We start from the raw sequence: 20509 nt of genomic DNA, 5'->3' as shown, positions 1-20509 counted from the left end.
CCCAAAGAAACTAATAGTAAGGAGAGTAATTTGGGTTAGGAAATTGGGAAAAAAACACACACTAATGTATAACAAAATAAAAGCAAAGGCAAAATTCATGGCTAGTTATGAATTATTTACTTGCTGAATGCAGTTTTAGAATTCACTTCAACCACCTGAACATCTGAGTTTGTGAATGGAAAGCTACCTTCACCATTCTGATTACATGATGAGATGTCTTTTTAGATTTGTCATTCAGATGAGAAAACTCCCATTAACCTGGCATGGAAACTGCATGACTCCTCACCAAAATGCATGAAGTTAAAGGTGGATTTTTGCTGTTACTTCCAAATAATCAAATTTATATTTAATCACTTTGAGATGTCATATGATTGCCATTTTCCAAGAGAAATTAAATCTGCCAGCATTTATCCCAGCAAAATATTGATGTCAACCTAAACACAATTTGCATTTACTAGCTCTTTTTGTTAGAAAATAGAGCAAAAGATATCTACTCACTTTGGCACAAACAAGTATTATTTGGAAATAATCATCTTCAATATGTTCCCAGAGGTAGACACACTTGTTGTCTGATATGAAAACAAAATGGGGGTAATTTCTTCTTATTACTTAGAAAAGAGTTGTACAGAATTCTTTTTCAGATTGTCTGGAGAGAATACATGAAATCATATTTTAAGATACTTCTAAAAGCAAATATTTAGAATACTTTTTTCTGTATGTTTGTATACAGATTTTTTGCCTTTTAGTAGTTAGAGTCCTGCACCAGGCAACACAGCCTATTTCAGATTTATTATAGAGATAAATACTAAAAAAAAAAAATCATAAAGGTAACAGAATAAAAGTATAATAGACATTCATCTTGTTTGACAAGCATTTTTATGATTTTTAAGGCATATACTCAGAAGCTTCTACCAAGGATATAGAGTTCTGATAGGAAAGCCTGGGCCTCAGAGCCACCTCAGGGTGAGAGCTGGTGTGGGGCCTGACCCACTTCTCAGTCTCAGGACCTGTTCAGGCAGGCCTGCAGCGAAGTTCCTGATCTAGACTTCCAAACAAAAGAAATTGTCCCGAGATATTTTAGATAGAGGAGGCCTGATCCTATGGTCTTGTTCTCTGTTCTCTTCATGGATATGTGTTTCTAGAATAACCTTCCTTATTACTTCACCAGGAGAGTCTGAATTCCAAGTTTAATTTTTCTCTCCCCAAATGTTTTTTAGGTTAATAGACCCTCCTAGTGGCCAGGGCTATTGTGGTCTGTGGAGGCAGAAATGTAACTTGAATTAGGCCAATAAAAAAGGCTCATGAACATGGGAAGGTGGGGACAGACCTGAGACCAGGAACAGCGTATTATTTCTTATCCCTGCTTTTCTCCACCAGTTGCCTTCCTTCCCCACTCCATGCCACCAACAGCTGCTAAGCTCACATGCCTTCACTAACCCTCCAGAGACAAAAGGACTCTTCCTTCCCAACTGCACTTTCAACACATTCAGGGGAGATAGTAATAGAATCTGATTGGCTTAGCTTGAGCACAGACTCAACAACTATCATCAGTGAATGATGTATTCTAAATGTCAGACTCTCCTTGAACCACATGTAGAAAGTAAGGAGAAAGAGTTTCCCCACAGGTGCTGGTTGGGCAGGAACAGTGATGAGGGTGTGTGGATATCAAAAAAATGGTAAGGAAGTGGGGATGACAAAAGCCATTGATCCCTGCTACATCCTATGCCATGAGCAGGCGGCTGTAATTGAGAAAATTAATCAAATGAAACACATTCATATGTGTTTGTTTTCTCTGCCATTTACCAAATGCACCCAATTCCATGGAAAAGTAGAAAAATCTCTCTGTGTGCTTACATTCTCTGTGGGAAGTCCAAAAGCCAAGAAATAATAAAGAAACCTTAGAAATCCTGTACAGAGTATATGTGCCCTCTGTACTGGGTGGAGACTGTATAGAAACCAATTTTAACTTTTCAAAGAAAGATTGTTGTGACTCAATGCAGTCCATGAGTGAAGAGGAATCCTCAAATCAGAATATGAGTCCTGAAACCCACAGGATGGGAATGAGTGGCAATTCTAGACTTCTGTAATTGCCACGATATATAAAGCAGAGTCCTTAGGCATCAAGGGCTGGGACAAAGGGGGCTCATTATTACATCTCCTCACCCCTCAGCTTCAGCACCCCTGCCATTGTACCTTATGGAGACGTCATGAAAATTAAATGGGCTACTGGATATAAAAAATGCCTAGCAAAGATTTTAACAGAGATACTAGATAAAATGTAGTTCCCTTATTTTGCCTCTTAGTTTTTTTCCAGAAAAGAGTTAACAGAGCAAGCCTGAGACTACTATGAAATCCTGCTTGCAAGGTCAGTCCTTGGCTGGCATCTGGGAATTTGGATTTCATGTGGGTTCTCACCATTCCCTAACTGATAATATCGACTTACTGTGCCTAAACTGTGCAAACTATACAGTTTATGCTGAACAACCACTTTTCTTCTAAGAGTCTCAAATTTTCATCCATACTAGGCAGAGAGTGCTTATCTGACCAAGCCCCAGTAAAACCCTGAGCACTGAGTCTATAATGAGCCTTCCTGATAGATAACATATCATAATTTAATTCTAGAGAGATTAAGCATGTCCTTTGTGACCCTAAAGGGAGAGAACTCTTAGAAGAGTGCATTTGGTTTTCTCCAGTATTTCCCCCATGTACCTTTTCCCTTTGATGATTTCATTTTCATTGTAATAGGTTTAACCATGAGTACAACTATATGTTGAGTGTTGTAAATCCTTCTAGTAAATCAAGGTTGTACTGAGGGCGCCCAACTCAGCCTCTAACTTCCTAGCAACTCCCCTCAGATTCAATTCAACTTCCCCAAATCTCTTGTGTACCAGTCTGTGGCCTATTTCCTGTTGGTTCTACACAGATCCCACAAGCTCAGGGACTGTAAACCTGAATATATAGCCCAAGTAATGTTGCCTTTAGAGCAGCAGTCACTCTTTCTATGATAATTTGCCAATGGGGTTAGTTACCTAGATAGAGAAAATATAACCACATGTTCTATACATAAAAATCTTAATCTGTATCCCTAGTTAAGTCAATACATTTGATTATTTTATATAGGTGCCCAAGGGTTTATGTCATAAGCGTAGTGATAACACCTTTAGTCTACAGAAGTTTAAAGCAAGTATAACCAAGATGTCTGCATACAAACAACAGTAACAACCACCACCACCACCTCATAGAATGGCTAACTTTTGAGCAATGTTCATTTATAGTAAAATTTCTGAAATAAAGTAACTGTAAGGTCTACATCAAAGTAACTGAGTGAGGTGCCTGGTGAGTTGGAATTATTTTTACTTTGGATCCCTTCTACCTATAGCTAGTTATTTCCCCTTAGCTGATAACATTAATCCTTTATGAAAACAAAACTAAAATTACTTTCTTTATTACTGAAAGATTTTCTTCTTACCTTAGTCCGTCAGTAAAAATGATTTAGGACACCAGGGTTTATTTACCATGAGCAGATAATGTTCTTAGAAGATAGAAATATAGGTCTTTTGTCTTTCCAAAATGAACAACATAGAAAGTAAAAGCCCCACTAAACACTCATAAGTAGGAGTTTGTATACTAACTTACATGGCTTAATGGAGTCTTAAGACTTTAGAAGGCTGCAGAGTATAAGAGCTGTACCCACATACACAACCCTTCTGTTTTCTCTGCCAACGGCATAAGGTAGCATGCACTGCCCATGTCTGTAAGAGCCCTCTCATTCTCCAAAACTTCCAACATTTTTTCAAGTTTTATTGAGATAGAATTGACAAATAAAAAGTGCGTATATTTATTTGGTAAAGAATAAAGCACAGGGAACCAGCCGCAACAGAAGGCAGGAATGAGATATCATACTCAAAACAGAGAGAAGTAGTGAAATAAAATACAAGTAAATATAAGAAGAAATATGTAAAAGCAATGAGACTGGTATTGGAGTGATTGGAGGTGTGAAGAGGTGGGAAAAAAAATAAGAAGACTTCAGTCATTTGTGATAAACCTTGTTGTATGTATGTATATATACACATATGTGCACACATTATATTTGTATACATGTGCATATAAACATTTATGTATAAATATGTATAGATTAATATATTTTGAAAGAAAAAATGAACTAAATGAATTATGTAACTATTTACTATAGAAAAAGAATCATGAGATGAAGCCTGAAGGAAAATGAATTTAATAACAGATCAAAGCATAAGTACGTTGGAAAGAAGAAAAACTACAGAGAATTTTTGTGAAGAATATCATATTTAAAAATATCTCTGACTAATCTTAGTGTGATGTAATACATGACAAATTTGAATGCCTGAGCAATATAGCAGTCAAAAGGGATCCCCTTTTTCTCCTGTCTCTTAAAGCGAATAAAAGGGTCCAAGTGCATAGCCTTTCACAACCCGTGTAAAAAATCACCTTTCTATAATGTGTATCTTCTAGAATGTTAGATCACTTGATGCTCGTAGCTACTACACAGATCTAGAACTCAGGATAACTCATTCCAAGGTCCTTGTCTTTGCCTCAGTATAACTGACATTAAATAACTCAAAATTCAGCCAGAAGTAGAAAACTAGTAGATTACAGCTCTTTCTATATGGTTCATTAAAATTTGGAAACCAAATAATTGGTTTGAAAGAAGCCAGCTTTGTCACTGTATCACTCAAGGCACAGTTGTGAATTTCCAAATAGACCATGATAGACAGCCCCTTGTGGGTCTTTGACTCATATGCCCTCCACAATTGCAGCAGACAAAAGAATTGAGTAAGATGAGGCAGAGATACATATTTGAAAACAAAACATGTGACTTTGAATTAAAATAATAGGTGATAATTAGATTAAATGATGATTATAAACATTGCAGTTCAGAGGTGGAAAGAAAAGTTAAGAAGCCATATTTCCCATAATTAGTGGAGGTAATAAGTAGACATAAGACAAATGCATTTTAGCACCCAGGGTTGAAGTCTCGGTCAGTCAGAAGGACCTGAGTATCAGGTACCTACCCTGTACCACTATATAGATTCCACTGCACTGAAGGAACAGGTTTTCACATCCAGTCTAAGCGAATGTATGCTCTGGAGGGATGGAGGGTATATCTTGAATGTGTTGCCTGAGAATAGGTTCTTGCCTTGAGCAGGAAAGAATTCAAGGGCAAGGCATAGTAAAGTGAAAGTAAGTTTATTTAGAGAGATAACACACTCCATAGATAGAGTGGGGCCCATCTCACTTAGAAGGGAAGCAGCTTAGGAGACACACACTCCATAGGCAGAATGTGGGCCATCTCAAAAGGCGAGAGGGAGAGAAGCCCTGCAGTGTGGGGGTGTTTAGTTTAAAGTAAAAGTAGATACACACTTCATAGACAGAGAGCGGGCCATCTGAGAAGGCAAGAGAGAATGACCACCGAGTTGTTAGTTTGTATGGGCTTGGTAATTTCATGTGCTAACAAGTAGGAGGATTATTACAACTATGTTGGGGAGGGGATGGGAATTTCCAGGAATTGGCCCCACCCACTTTTTGGCGTTTTTTAGTCAGCGTGGGAACTGTCATGGCACCTGTGGGTGTGCCGTGAGGCTGAAGGTCTATTAGCAGTAGAATCTTCTGTAATCTTGGTTCTAACCTCTAGTTTGTCCTGTATTCCTGTGTCATTCCAATGGTTGTGCCCTGCCCCCTTCCCTCCTGTCTCAAATGGACGTACATGGCAGCATTATTTACAAATTTCCACATTTCTATAGTGGAAGTCTAAATTTATTCCTTCCTTTGAAGAAAAAGGGGTCTTGTGAAGTTGGAGGAACAACTTCTTATTTAAAGTAGTGTCCGAATACACTGAGAGTTTGAAAAATAAACACAACTGATGGAATCACAAACTCCTATCTTTCTGGCGCTACTGGGACCTTCTCAGCTTAGGGGATCTTCCTCTATGGCTTTTATATTGTGGCTGCAGCCCAAGATGTCTGTTGCCCAATGCAGCTTACTTGAATTTGGAGAAAGTTTTTTTCTATAGTCTCAAGACTTTGCCTTAGTTTTCTGCATGGAAGGCTTTCTGCACAGTGGTTTAATGGCTAACTCTATTACCCCACCCCCAACACACACATACACACACACACATACACACACACATTTTTTGCAGTTGGCATCTTACATTGAACATGTTTAACATTTCTGTATTTTTTAAATTAATTCTAAGCATGCTTAAATAATAGCTCACATAAAACATCCTCGAACACGAGCTTATGACTAGATCACATGTATGAATCCTTGATGTGATGAAACATGAGGAAGATAACTGTGAGCTCATACAACTTTATCACTTTGAGGATTCAGACCAACCTAAAAAAGATGAAACAGTAAGTGAACTGCCGCTGCCTACTGGAATGTAAAATTATGTGTGTTTATCTTCCTCAGGGGATATGATCTGACTGCCTGTCAGAATGGTAGTACTTTGTAAGAACTTCTCCACTGCACACTCAGACAATGGGTATAACTGCCTTGATAGCGGGTTAGAAGAAGCAGGGTATAGTAGAGCAACAAACAGAATTTTCCTAACTTGGTTCTAAGTCACTGAAGTCTCCCAAAGCCCTATGGTCAGTCCCTATTGTCAATTTCCATCTAGTCTTCTCATGGTGGCGTATGCCATTCTTCAGCCAGTGACCAGGGAAATCTGCATGTGGTTGCTTTAAAATATTAGAGTGACACATTTATTCATCCTGCAAATAGTTCTGAAACACACTCTCTATCCCAAGCACTAAGCCATGTGCTTGGGATACATCCATGAACAAACAGACAGAATCCCTGTCAACATAGATCTTGCATTCTAGTGTGGGTGTTGTACGGACGATGTGGTGTTGTCACACAACAGAAAAAACAATAGATGTAGTAAACAAGTAAATTATAGAATATATTAGAATGTGATAAGTGGTATGGAAAAAAATGGAGCCAGGCGAAGGTGATTAGGAGCGCTGGGGGCTATAGGTTGCAATGTCAAATAAGGCCATTAGTGTAAGCCTCAGTAAGATGATTTTTGAGCAAAAACTTCAAAGAGTTAAGGGAGTTTACCTGGCAAGTATCTGTGGGAAGTGCATTTGAGGCACAGGGAACAGCCAGTGCAAAGAACCTAATGTGAGAGGATGTCTGGCAGGTTGAGTAAATGGAAGGAAAACATTTTGCTGGAGACAGTTTGCCTTCAGGGGTCCTTCTTCTTCCCTAGCCAGAGTGAGTGCCAGCTCAAATTTCCCTTTCTGGCCCACTTTCAGGGTCTAGGGCACACTCTCTTTCCCTGGGTCCTCCCTAAAAGTAAAACCCATTTTAATGATAATCTGAAGTTTCCCTTTTGGTTTTGAACCTCTGAGTAAAGGTGGACATAAACATCCCCATGGAGGGGGGAGGCAAACATGAATATCCTGATATTTAGGGAGTTTAATTCCTTAAATCAGATGGACAAAGTCAAACAGCAAATCTTTCACTCCAAGCCCAATGGTCTTTCTGTCTCTGTCTGTTATGCCTTGGATTTTCTATTACCGAAGAAAACCTAGTCAACTCTCTACTTTGGGAGGGTGAAGAAGAGAACAGAACATGATAGAAACCAGAGAAAGAGAGGAAGCTGACATTAAAAAAATTTGGGTGAAAAGCAGCACCTGTTGTGTCACCATTTGGGTATGGATATCACATTACTGCCACACACGCACACACACACACACACACACACAAATCCAACTGCAGCTATTTCCTACACACACACACACACACACACACACACACACACACAGATCCATATTTATGAAAACTCAAACCTTTCTCCATACTTCTTTACCTTACTTTCTGCCATAGCAGTGGCAAACAGACGTTATCTAGCCCAATGTACAAAAACATAAATGTACAATATCATCTTGACTAAAAGTCTCCATGCATTCTCTGGAATGCATATTGTATATTTATTGTTTCAACCTTTTTAGGTTGTTCTGAGTCTTCACAATGATAAAGTTGTATAAGCTTACACAGTTTATCTCTTTCTCAAATTTCATCACATAAGGGATACATAAATGTGACCTATTCATAAGCCAGTGTTAGGGGTAAGTATATGGTTAGCGATTTAGGATGACATTTAGGATAGACGTTGCAGAGTTTGAGAAAACAGAGAGGAAGAAGAAGAGGAAGGGAAAGTAGAAGGCCTCCTTTATGATGAGTAATTTAGGATGGCTGTTTTCTTGCTCTCTGCTCCACGAGGCCCTGCTTCACTCACAGGAGTATCCAATCATCTTGATTATTGGGCTTAATTAGTCCCTAGTAACTGACAAGCCCACCTGATGTCAATTCCCCTTATAAATGGTAGCCGCCTCCTCCCGAGAGTAGCGAAGATTGTTGCTGCGTCCTCCCCACTTTCTGCCGCAGACGGTGGGGTGTCTCTCCAGGACCCTTTGTGTAAGATTCCCCTGTCCGATATGACATTGATGTCTCTGTTGCTGACTCTGGGCTCTTTCTTCTGTCTCTAGGCTGGGCAACTACAAGGCTTACAAGCCTGCGGGATGCAGCCCAACAGTAAGGTAAGAAGCAAATTGCAAAAATAATCCCAGATGAATGTCCCATAAATTTGTGTGTGTGTATGAAGGAGAGGGGATATAGTTGGATTTTTTTGTTTGTCTACACAAAGGACAGTCTCCTCCTCTTTCTTCCTGTCTTACCATTCCCTTTCGTCTTATCTACAGGTTCTACTCCATACTAGAATATGACAGTATCAATTTTGATTCCCTATACCCTGAAAACATCTTTTTCAGTGGTCCCTTTTTAAAACTTGCCTTGAATTATCCTAATTTGAGCATACCATCTGTTTCCTGCTGGAACCGTGACTGATAAAAGCACCATTTTCCCTTCTTCTAAGCCCACAGAAATAATAAAGTATAAAATGATAGAAGTGAAATGAAATATTGGTGCCCAAATGGGAAGACAAGCACTGCAGTGGTCTCACAGGGAAAGAGGGAAACAAAGATAATAATCTGTCCTGAAAAGCAGATTTACAGAACCTCAAGCTTGGAAGTAAGGAGCTGTATTCCTTGTATATATAATGAGGGTTAAAAGTTCTTCACGTAAGGAGGATAAAGCTGACTGGGCCTGGCTCCCTGCATGAAATGTGTGGCTGCAGCTTCCCTTCTCTTCCTACTGAAGGAGGCAGAAAACTAACCTCTCCACCATACCCTGAGCTGTGCTGCCTACATGAAGCCACAAACCGGGGGGAGAAGGTAGTGGACATATCCTGACAGAGAAAGATTTAGACAAGCTGGTAACTCTCAGTGGCTGCAATGTCCCACATTATCACCTCATCAAGATCTCTGCGCTACCGAGGTGTCAGTGGATTGGGATTGGGACCCCTAGGAAGACAAGTGAATCATTTACAAAACTGTTAAACGTTGCAGAGTTTGAGAAAAACAGGGAGGAAGCAGAAGAGAAAGGGAGAGTAGAAGGTGTCCTTTGTGATAAGCAATTCAAAACATGACTAAAACTCATTGCAGGTGAAGCAATGAAATGAAACAGAAGATGGATTCTCTAGGAAAAATGAAAATCATAGCATAATAAAATCACTTTTAAATGTGCATATTAAACAATGCTATAGAAATAATATAAAATGATGGTATACTAAAAATAGGAAAATCATGCTAAGAGACATGTAGAGAAGACCCATAGGTTCAAAAGTAGTCCAGTAGGGATCACAGAAGAAGATAGACGAAATGGGGGGAAAATATCATTGAAGAGATATTAGTGCAGAATCTTCCTGAACAGAAGAGAGACAAGAATCCTCATATTGAAAGTGCACATCAAGTGCTGTGCAGGATAAATAAAAAAGTTCACATCTATTTCTTAAAGACAAAAGTCATACTAAAAATATTTAACAATCTGAGTGACACAGGCACCATCGCATCAGAGGGGGTGTGAGCCTTAGTGCTAAAGCAGGACTCAGCATGCCCTCACTGAAGTTTCTTAGAACTTCAGTTTTTTTTGGTTCACAGAGAAATCAGGTTTCAGGAAATGGGCTGAGTGGAAAAGTCGGGCTTGGGCCAGTAGCTGTTAACCAAAGGCTGTGGAAGGGTTTCAGTATTTCTAAACCAGGGTGAGCAGACTGACAGTAATGCCATCTGCCTACACTGCTCGTGTTAACTTGTGCCTTTCTCTCTTCAGAGTACAGTTGCTGTCTCTCTTCTCCTTATCAGCACTTGCCTAGGCAGTTGCAGCGTTCTACTGACTAATCCATATCTCCAAGACCTTTCTTCATAGCTCTGCTCTAGTTAGTGATAATTCAGATCCTGCCTATTAGTGTTTTTCACTTGCTGTACTTTTGATAATATGAACATGACTAAGGCATTATAAAAATAGTTAATCATTGGTATATTTATGTTTGCTTCTCCTTGGACACTTTATTGTCTCTTTTAGGTATTAGATGGCATAGATCTTTACAGTTTCAGGGAACTTTCAAAAAGTAAGTGACGTTTTTACATCTTTATTTTTAATATAGTAGATTTGTGCTTTAGGGGGATTGGAAGTAGGGGATAGTATTGAAAGCAACAAAGTTCCTGAAGCAACTGAATAACATTAAGAAAACACCGTTGAAAACACATTTTTGTTAGCCTGAAGATTTGGAGAAGGAAACATCACTTATCTTTTACTATAAATAATGGATTTGTGCAGTCTCACAGGTGAGAGTAGATCTTAATTGATGACTGCACAGAAAGTAGTAAAAGCTCAATATTTAGGATAATCCCATTCTGTCATTTTAGTGTATACAGCATTGTGTGTTCTTCATGACAATGGGTCATATTTAGTTTTTTCCATCACTTCTTGGAGGGTTTGAAGATGTTTTTGGTTCAAGCATAAATTCAACTTGCATGTTATTAAATCAAACAGTAAAACCAGAAAAAAATGATCTGCTAATACCTATATGATGGGGATTATTTTACATGCTTTCAATGGACAAAAAGCTTCTATTATATACAGATAGTAATTCTCTGCTGATTTGTACACATTATTAAAGCTCATTTGGAAGTGAAAATGACCCTGTAATGTACATCGCATGTAGCTCATGGCGGTCACTCTGTGATAGTGGGGATGGACAAATAATACTTAAATTCTTAGCATACTCTTTTATGGTCCAGGTCTCTTTATGACAAGTATACGGCTGTCTTTTAAACAAAATATTTCTACTATGAATGTATTTAATACTGAAGTACATTCAGTCAATTATCATTTTTAGTGAAAGCATCTATTTCCATAAAACATTCATAATTTCCAAAGTATCCACATAATGGTTTTTAAATATAAATAATGCTAATATTTTATGACTAAAGATTGGATCCATGATTTTTGACAATTCTGAATATAATTTTAGAATCAATGGAATAGGATATTAAAAATCAAGACTATCTAAGAAAATTCAAGATGTATGCTTTGATTGCTTGGTATAAACGTACAAATGCATTTTTAAGTTCCTTTTAGATTAAGCAAAGCTTTTTTCTCAGTAAATGCTACTTCATATGTTTTATTTCTGCTAGTGTTAATAAAACAATTTCAAATAATATATTAAATATTTACAAAATAAAATAGCATGTATGTATGGCAATGCATAGTAATATTATATTCATCATTATTATGTCACCATAATAACTGAGTAATAATATTTATATAATAATAGCTAAACCTATCTGATATGTGTTAAAAACAGTAAGTAGTATTTCACTAAAAGATTGAAATTCTAATACTTGAATTTCTGGAACTAGTTGTAAGCACTTAAAAATATTAAGGATCCCAGATCACATCATGTTGAGATTTAGGTGTTAGCCATCATAAAACAAAGATAAGAAACAGATATTAACCACAGTGAAGATTTTTATTCTTACTTATTTTTAAAATTGTATCTAATAATTGCCTTTCTACACAAATAGTTTTGAGATAATAAAGGTTTTAATATTTCCATTAGAATTGAATCCCAAGAGGAACAAGAACTATGTTCTGCTTTATTCACCTCTGTATCACCAGGACCTAATAGGTGCTAAATAAATATTTGTCGTGTGGCACAGAATAGGTATTCAATAAATATTTGTTTAATTTCTCTTTTGATAAATAATTGACTTTTAGAAAGACAGAATGCTGATCAAACATAAGACTTTTTTAAAAACATTTATGAGAGACAAAAGGTTTTATTCTTGATATATGGAGAAAGAATATAGCAAACCAACTGAGCACAAACAGAAAATTCACAAATATGAACAATAAGAAAACATACCATCTTGCTAATAAATAAATAAATGTTTATAAAACAATGCAAATACTTTATTTTTCCTTATAAAATTAAAATTTTTAAGAATGACAATAACCAGTTCGTATGTGAGCAAAGAAGAGCAAATTGATACCAATCCTATATAACTGAAAAAAAAATCCCTTTTTGAACATTTAAATAAATACTGACAAAAAAAAGTTGTTCATAGTAATCTATAACCAGAGTTATAGTCTCTCAAAACAATTCACCATTAAAAATATGAGGTCTATTGAAGGGGAAAAAATGGCTAATTCCAGGTGTGGGAAGGGAAAATTTGTCACACCAGAAAGCAAGTTTATCAAAGACTACTAGAATCATGTCAGAAGGACACAAGAGGCAACTCAAAAGATTCCCACTGGCCAAAGATGGAACCATTTTAGGACTGAAAAAACTGGCTTAGGAAATTGTATGAGGTTACTTTTCTGCATTTTTTAATCTTACGAGTGATTGATAGATATTTTGAAGTTACATTCTGAAGTAAAATCTAATCTACATCCACTGTAATATAAGCACAGTACTATATCAGACTAGCAAAGATCTAATGTATAATGAAATTTGTGAAAAAATGGAAAACTTTAGTATATGAAACAGTTTAGCTTTTAAATTTGAAATCAATAACCTGTACTATTTCATTACAAGTAAATTATATTTATCATGTATACATTCATTATTTTAGTGCCTGACAAATGCTAAGCATTCACATCTTCAAAATTATTTATTTCAAAACCTTTTCCTTTTTTAAATAAAGACTTCTATAACATTTTATTTAAGCTAAGATTCTAATAAGAAATTTTGAAACCCCTGCTTCTGGTGTACTCCTATTTTGTCATTCAACATATAAAAATCTCTCCATCTCTTTCAATGTTGGAAACTCAGATTCCAGTTCAGCCCTTAACAGACTATCATTGACTGTCAGCCTGAATGAAGACCGGCATCTATAGAATCCTTGGTAAAATGACCCTGTCTTCTCAGTCCTCTTAAACATCCTGATACCATGTAGATTGCCAAAAATTTTTATCACAGATAAATAAAGAAGTTATAGCATCATTTTACAGAAATTGACAACCAGTTGCTCAGGACTTCCTGACAATTAAATGTGAAATTTGACAAATTTATTTATTCAAGTAAGCAGTCTACTAAGATAATCCTAAAATTCCACATGAAATTACTCTCTTTTGTGCAACCGATTTACTTCAAATGCTGGTAAATTAAAGGAGATGCTTGGCTTATCAAAAAGATTAAACAGCAAATTTTAAATAAAATAAAAATGCCAAATTAAGCCTGCTCTCTTTCTTGAATTTTTCACTTAAATTATTTTAGAGATGGTGGGCAATCCCCAAATGCATACTCCTCAGTGCTTCTCAAACTTGAACACCATAAGAATCATCAGGAAAGCCTGTTAAAACAGATTCCTCGTTCCTCTACAAAGAGTCTAAGTTGGATTGAGTACACGTGGGAGGGATTCCGGAATTTGCATTTGGAACAAGTTTCCAAGTAGTGCTCATGGCCAGCTGGAGCAGCTAAAAGTCAGCATTCCCAGTTGAATTTGTCTTAGTCCTTAGATAATTTGGCACTAATCTTTCCCTAATCATTTTCCCCCTTCGCACTACTCTCCCCTACTTTTAATAACGCCTCCTTTTATGTCAGTTTTTATTTTTAAATGTCCTGGGAGCTTCTGTTCGCATGCTATTCCTTTACCCTAGAGATGACCTTAGACAGTTCTGCTTATCATTTCATTGAATGAAACACTATTATAGAGGCAAGTTTAAATGGCCTATGGATCTTGGTCATTGCCCCATACATTGCTGGAATTAAAACAGCTTCATATCAGCATCTCAAGAAAATTTTTTGCTTTGGGTAATAATGTGATACTGTCCAAGATAAAATTATTTCTCCTGATGTTTCCTTTGAACTTGAAAAGCTTTGTTCTCTTAATAAACTTGTTAAAAGACTATACAATATCCATTTTCTAATTATCATAGGTCCTACGGAATCATGTTCCACGGGTTTAAAACTATAAAGTGCTTAGGTTGGTTACCATTTTATCTGTAAATATCTGTTCCTTATAGTATTTTAGCACTGTCACCAAAAAAAATGATAGCAGACACCAGTGTTTTGCAAATGATTTCTAGGATGGAACCATTTCTAATATGAAACCAGCATCCCCTAAACGTTTGATACCAGAATTCCTCTTAAGAAGAAAATAGGTGTTTTGTTGGAAACTATCTTGATAAATCACTGGAGATTGAAGATAAGGTACTGAGGGTGTCTGAGCAGCAATATCAGAGGAGATGATTTTTAAGTAAACATTTTTGTTACTTATTGTGTGCCAAGAACTGCATATTAACTCAGTGAATCATACCTACTTTTATGAGGTATGAATTCTTTTATTCTCTACTTTACAGGTGATGAGAGTGAAGTACAGAGGTTAAGTGACTTATCCAAGGTCATGCCATTGTAGGTGGCAGTGCTGGAATTTGAACCAAGGAAGCCTTAATCCACAGTCCATGCCTCAGCACTATGCAGTGCTGACTTCATCTAATAAAGAAGAATTTTGTTGTTTGTGTGTTCTAGGAAAAAGAAAGGAGAAATGGCTCGGGGGGAAAGAAGCAGGAAGAGAAATGAACCAGAGAGACGGCAGAAAGCTGGAGGATGCTGAGGTCCAGACCCTGCTTTCAGAGGAGGTATGACTGAAAGGCTTTTAAGAAAAGGAGTGTTTAATCTGAAATGTTGCATTCTTTTACACTGCATTGCATATTGTGCCCCCTCCCCGTGATGCCCAAATCAACAACAAATCTAAAATCAGAATGTCTTACAAAAAACTGCAAAGGGGCAGAGTTTTACACCCATGTTAAAGTTGTACAGAACAGATATTAAAATAGGGGAAAAAAAACAAAACACCCCACAAAAAACAAAAAGCAAGAGCCCAGAAATAGAGGTAATCAGTAGATCATAATCCCAGGTAATGTCAGAAATCTTGAATCAGGCTTTGGACTTGCAGGCTGTGGAAGTGTAGTTCAAATAACTTTTTCTATATCTCAAGAAGAAAGGAGTTTGCAACTTACACTTGTGTTCATTTTAAGTTAAGAAAATTATTTTATTTTCTCCACAATAAATTGGGGGAATACTTTCAAAGATTTTTCCTTTATCTGTGGACAACTCAGTTTACATTGGATAAGCAATTCCCATTCCAGTTTACTTTTCAGCCATTAGGCTGTGCATGCTTTATTGTAAAGATCTATTTCCATGGGGCGTAAGTAGATCATTTTCTTCATCTATGAAGCCAAAATTTTCCTTTCTCACATGTGTGCACCATAGCTAGGACAAGGACAGGTTGGTTAAATGTAGACCATTCCCAGGCTGATGACCTGGTTTACTGTGTACTCTGGCTGTCACTGTGCACCTGGAGCCACCTGAGTCCCAGGGATTCCTGGGTAGAACTTTAACAGGTGGGCTTTGCTGGTGGTGTCAATGAGAGCACTAATAAGCCGTCTCAGCTGGATGATAGATATTCTGTGCATATCTTTGCATTTCCTTTTTCTTCTAAAAAAGTACCTCCAAGAGAAAGTGCATCCAGCTCACCACTTACAGTGCTCCCCGTTGGTCTGTCAATGTTTCTGCAGATTTCATTGTTACACACAGAACTGACTCCTTTTATTACTTCCCCTTTCTTGTGAGAAAAGAATTCTCACAAATTTTTTCAAAAGAGTAAGAAATTTCAGTGATTTTTGAAAGAAGACAGTTTCATTCATTCATTCATTCATTCAACAATTAATACATTTTTATTGAGGATTCAATATTAGCTTAACCCTATGCTAGACATCCTGGAGTGAAATATTAACAACCATATTTAAGTGTTTGCCACTGTAATAGCACTTTAATTCACCATCATGTTTAATCCTCACTACAGAAACATCGCTGAGTTATGAATTAGGAAACTGAGGCTCAGGGAGATTAAGAATTTTCCATAACCCCAAACAATCTCTAGGTTGCAAAGACTAGATATCATCTCTGGTCTGCATGACTCCAGGATTCATTCTCTTAAGTCTAGTAACAAATGGTTCTGGCCTTCAAGAAGTTTACAGTTTAGAGACGCAAAGAGCTCAATTTAAGAAAATCAATATGCATTAAGTGCTATAATAATGGCATGATCAAGGTCCATTAACAAAGACAGATGGAAATAATTGCACATTTTGAACTTTTCATTGGACAGTGGAATTGCTCCAGGTCCTTCAGGCAGAGATGGGACTGTCATGATATTCCATGTGGAGTGAACACTGAAATAACAGGCTAAGTGTCAGATGCAAGAAAGTGCAAGGGCAGGTTTGGGACAGCATAGATTTCACTCTAGGGAAAGCATGTTAAGTTGAGTGTGAAATATGTTTGGAAATATGGGTTGAAGCCAAGTCAAGAAGTGTTTTGGATTTTACCATCACAGTTAGAAAATATTAGCATGTGGTGGTTTCCAGACATGAACACTAAGGAAAACTCAAACTTTAATCCAGTTTCTCACATCAGTGTGTACACTGTCTATTAATTAAGACCACCAGGGTTTATGAATTTCTATTTTGTGTATCTTTTTTCCTCTATCTAGTTGAGACTGGATTTCACTAAAATCCATGAAATAGGTAATAATTGAGGTCATGAGGTGTACACACCACAACAGTACTCTCCTACTTCCCTGAGTTTCAAAGGTTAGGTTGTATTATTGGTGGTTGAGACAATGTCCAGTTTCCTTTGAGGATTACGTGGACAAGAACTGAAACCAAGCTCCTTCAGCCTTATGTGTCCGTTCTCATATGTTGAAGGATAAAAAGGGGACAAAAATGAAGGAGGGCTAGATATACCAAAGAGTTCTCTGGTACACGTAAATGCTCGTGTGTGTATGCATGTGTGTGTGAGAGCGAGCGAGTACAAGCGGACATGGTTCTGTTGCTCCTGTATTATGTAAGTATGCTAAGTATGTCTATAATAATAGGATTGCCAGCTTTTCCCTCTTTTAGTGAAGACTTTGAGTCAGCCTTTTTATTCAGAGAAACAATAACATGGCAAGAGAAGAGGTAACAGAAATTTAGTTTTAAAACTATGTATTTTACTATACGTGTCTTGAAATAACTCATTAAAGTTTCTGGTTGTGCATTCTTCAGATAGATTCCTGTTCTTGGCTGTTTGGGAATGCTGTCATTACTGGCCAGGGTTCTTGGACTCCTTAATCAATAGAAATTGATAAGAGGCCAGATGAGAAATTCAGTTTATTGGGACTCGTGCTGCAGCACGAGGGAGTGAAAACTGGTCAACAGGTTCCTTTGCTCGCTCCCTGAGGAACGGGGTGAGTGTGGGGCGACTCTATGGGTCAGGCTGAAGGGGTGGCTTAGGTAGTGTGCCTACCCACTGGGTGGTGCTGTGTGCAGGGGTCTTGCACAGTCCCCTGCTTTTGCTCCTGACACCTCAGAAGTGGCAGTTGAGTTTTGGGTCTTTTTGTATCTTCTTCATAATTTGCCCCAACTGTGCACGTGTACTGTTATTTTCAGTCCCTTTTAGTTTCTTTTTACTCTGTTACTCGAGGAGACATTTGTCCAGGGGTAAGCACTGCAGGTCTCACTATGACTTCGGTAGAACTTTGTAATGTTTATCTATATTAGACTCTGTTCACAGAATTTCTGAATAGTTTAAATGTGTCCAATGGAATGTGGATAGGAAAATGGTTTTTACCCTGGCAAATCTATTCATTAGGGAACTTGAAGACTTTGCCTTTTAAAATCAATGTCTTTCTGCCTTGCTGAGTCCTACCAGTTAACACGGAGTGATGTGTTTTTCTTCAGGAGGCCATGATAGGAGTGGGCAATTTGGGGGTCTCCTGTTTTGTTTGTCCCTGTGTGCAAAGCTGATACAGAGCAGAATTAATTCTGTAGTGCTACTGGATAACCTGTCCTTAGCCGTTTCTTGGGGAAAGGCAAAGTTTCAAAAGTACCCATCTAGGTGATTCTAAATTTCATTTTACCCCATGAAAGAGAAATTAATCCTAGAAGATGTGGTGCTTTCTTTCCTAAACATTGGTGGACCGTAGAGTATACACTAATAGCTATTATTCTGTTTTTGCTATGGTGACAGCAGTGCACTGTCATCTAAATCCTTGTGCATGCATAACATCAGAGGCACGGTGCCAACAGGACAAACCACATCAGGGTGGGGAGTTAAGTTGATGTCAGCTCCCTTGTTTTGTTTTAATGTCCTGCTGAAACGTCTCTGAAGTTTCATGAGAGACTTTGCTTTGATCAACATCCTTCAACCTTCAAAAGCATCCTGGAGGTGTTTGTGAGACAGCTGCTTGCTGAAATAACCTTGATTGCTTGTTCTAAGAATCGTCACTGCATGCCTCATAGATTTGTGGGGAGTCTCTAGCAAAACTTGCTGACAGTGGCACCCAAGTTCATCTATATTCACTGTACTAAGTCCCCCCACTATTTTTTCATAAGTGACACCTCAATTTATTGCACAAATGTGCTTAAATGCTCATTTTCTTAGGCTAAATAGTCACATAATTTTTCTTGTACAAAAGTCATAAGTGCTTAATTATAGAAAATTGAAAATTCACAAATGTGGGAGAAGGAGAATATCGTTTCTGAGACCACTGCTGAAACAGAGGAGTGTTTCTTTCTAGTAGTTGCAGTACAGATTTTTGTTTTGTATATTATTAAATATAATTATAAGAAAAATGTATACAGAATAGAGTGTACTGGTTTATTTTTAAGTAATTACATAAACCATAATTTTGGATAGTAAGGGAAAAAAATCATCCTAGTGTTACATTGACTCTGAAGAAAACTCCCCTTTTTCCATGAGCATTCTTGTATTTTCCTGGTTCAGTTCCCTGAGCATTACCAATACTGTCTGTTGTAGAAAGGAAAAAAAGCCAAGTTAAATGGCTGTACACTTGAAGAATTGTTGGCTTGGAACACATAAAGACCAACTTCTGAATTATAGTTTCTTTTTTTATTTTTGGACAAAAACACCCACTAGTCTTCAAAGCACTCTGATTCACTGAACTCTGTATTGAGAAAGTGGGTTTTACAGTCACCACTGGACTGCTCACAGAGAAGAGAGTGTCGAAGTGATGAGTGGAAGATAATTAGCACCCACCTGGAATGGACTGTGGACTAGTAACAGGGAGATAGCAAAAGCCATATGAGGGAACTGGAGGATTAAAAAAGCCAGAGATTTAGAAAATTTAAACATTATAGTGAAAGGAGCGTCAAACAGGAGGAGGACAAGAAACTAATATTTTAATTTGCTTCTTGGGCCAGGCACTGTGCTGGGCCCTTTCCAAATATTATCTCACTTAATCTTGAAAATTATTCTACAAAGCAGAGCCATACATTGAAACACAGAGATGTTAAGTAACATGACTATTTTCTCATAGTCAAGAATGACAAAAAGTTGTAAGATAGATTTTCAAAGCAAACCAAATCAGAAGATTCATAAATTAAATTCATATTAGCAAATTTCTATATGGCACATCAGGATAACTTTAATATTTACAAAAATATATAGCAACATTTCTGATTCATTGGGATTTTTATTTATGAGAAATACATTATAAATAGTATCAGAAATTAGAATTCAAAATGATTCACATTGGTAATATGTTTTTAGAGGAAAAATGCTTGCACTAAGTATCTAGCATTGTCTCTATTACTTTATTATCTAAAATAACATATGGACATTACTTTTTTTAATTGCTGAAGAATTCTAAGCATGCAGATATAAAGACAATTTTTATCTATTTTGCTAAGAAGATTTTTAGCTGAAACACACAAAATATAAAATACAGCCTTTTACATTTCTTTGTCATCAAAAACTATTTTGCTTTTCATTTATTTAATTTGAATTGACAAATGGAAGAGATAATATAATTGTATATGTTGTAGATATGTTGGATATTGTATTAACAGTATAATATTCAGTATTATAGGATATGAATTAAAATATTTGGCTTATAATCTATATAAGCCATACCAAAAATTTTAATAAGAAACTTCCACAAGGGTTCACTAGATTTATATTATTATTAAAATGTTCAGCAATTTAAAAAACAAAAATCAAAAACTAGAAAAAAAAAAGTGAGAAATGCTGGATTGGAGGCTGTCCAAGGCCTTCCTACCCTGCAGT

At 37.0% G+C, this 20509-nt stretch overlaps 1 long non-coding RNA gene across 1 annotated transcript in view; it reads left to right on the top strand.

Moving 5' to 3' along the window:
* The window catches only part of LOC141577365 (uncharacterized), a 28656-nt gene that overhangs the window by 2838 nt on the left and 5309 nt on the right, over nucleotides 1-20509 (top strand). The window contains exons 2-3 of the long non-coding RNA XR_012506240.1: nucleotides 8532-8582; nucleotides 14915-15024. This is a non-coding gene — a long non-coding RNA (uncharacterized LOC141577365). The remainder of the gene's footprint in view (nucleotides 1-8531; nucleotides 8583-14914; nucleotides 15025-20509) is intronic.

Source organism: Camelus bactrianus, chromosome 4 (genome assembly GCF_048773025.1).
Source record: "Camelus bactrianus isolate YW-2024 breed Bactrian camel chromosome 4, ASM4877302v1, whole genome shotgun sequence".
Classification (NCBI taxonomy): domain Eukaryota; kingdom Metazoa; phylum Chordata; class Mammalia; order Artiodactyla; family Camelidae; genus Camelus; species Camelus bactrianus.
This window is presented reverse-complemented; position numbering and strand designations above follow the sequence as displayed.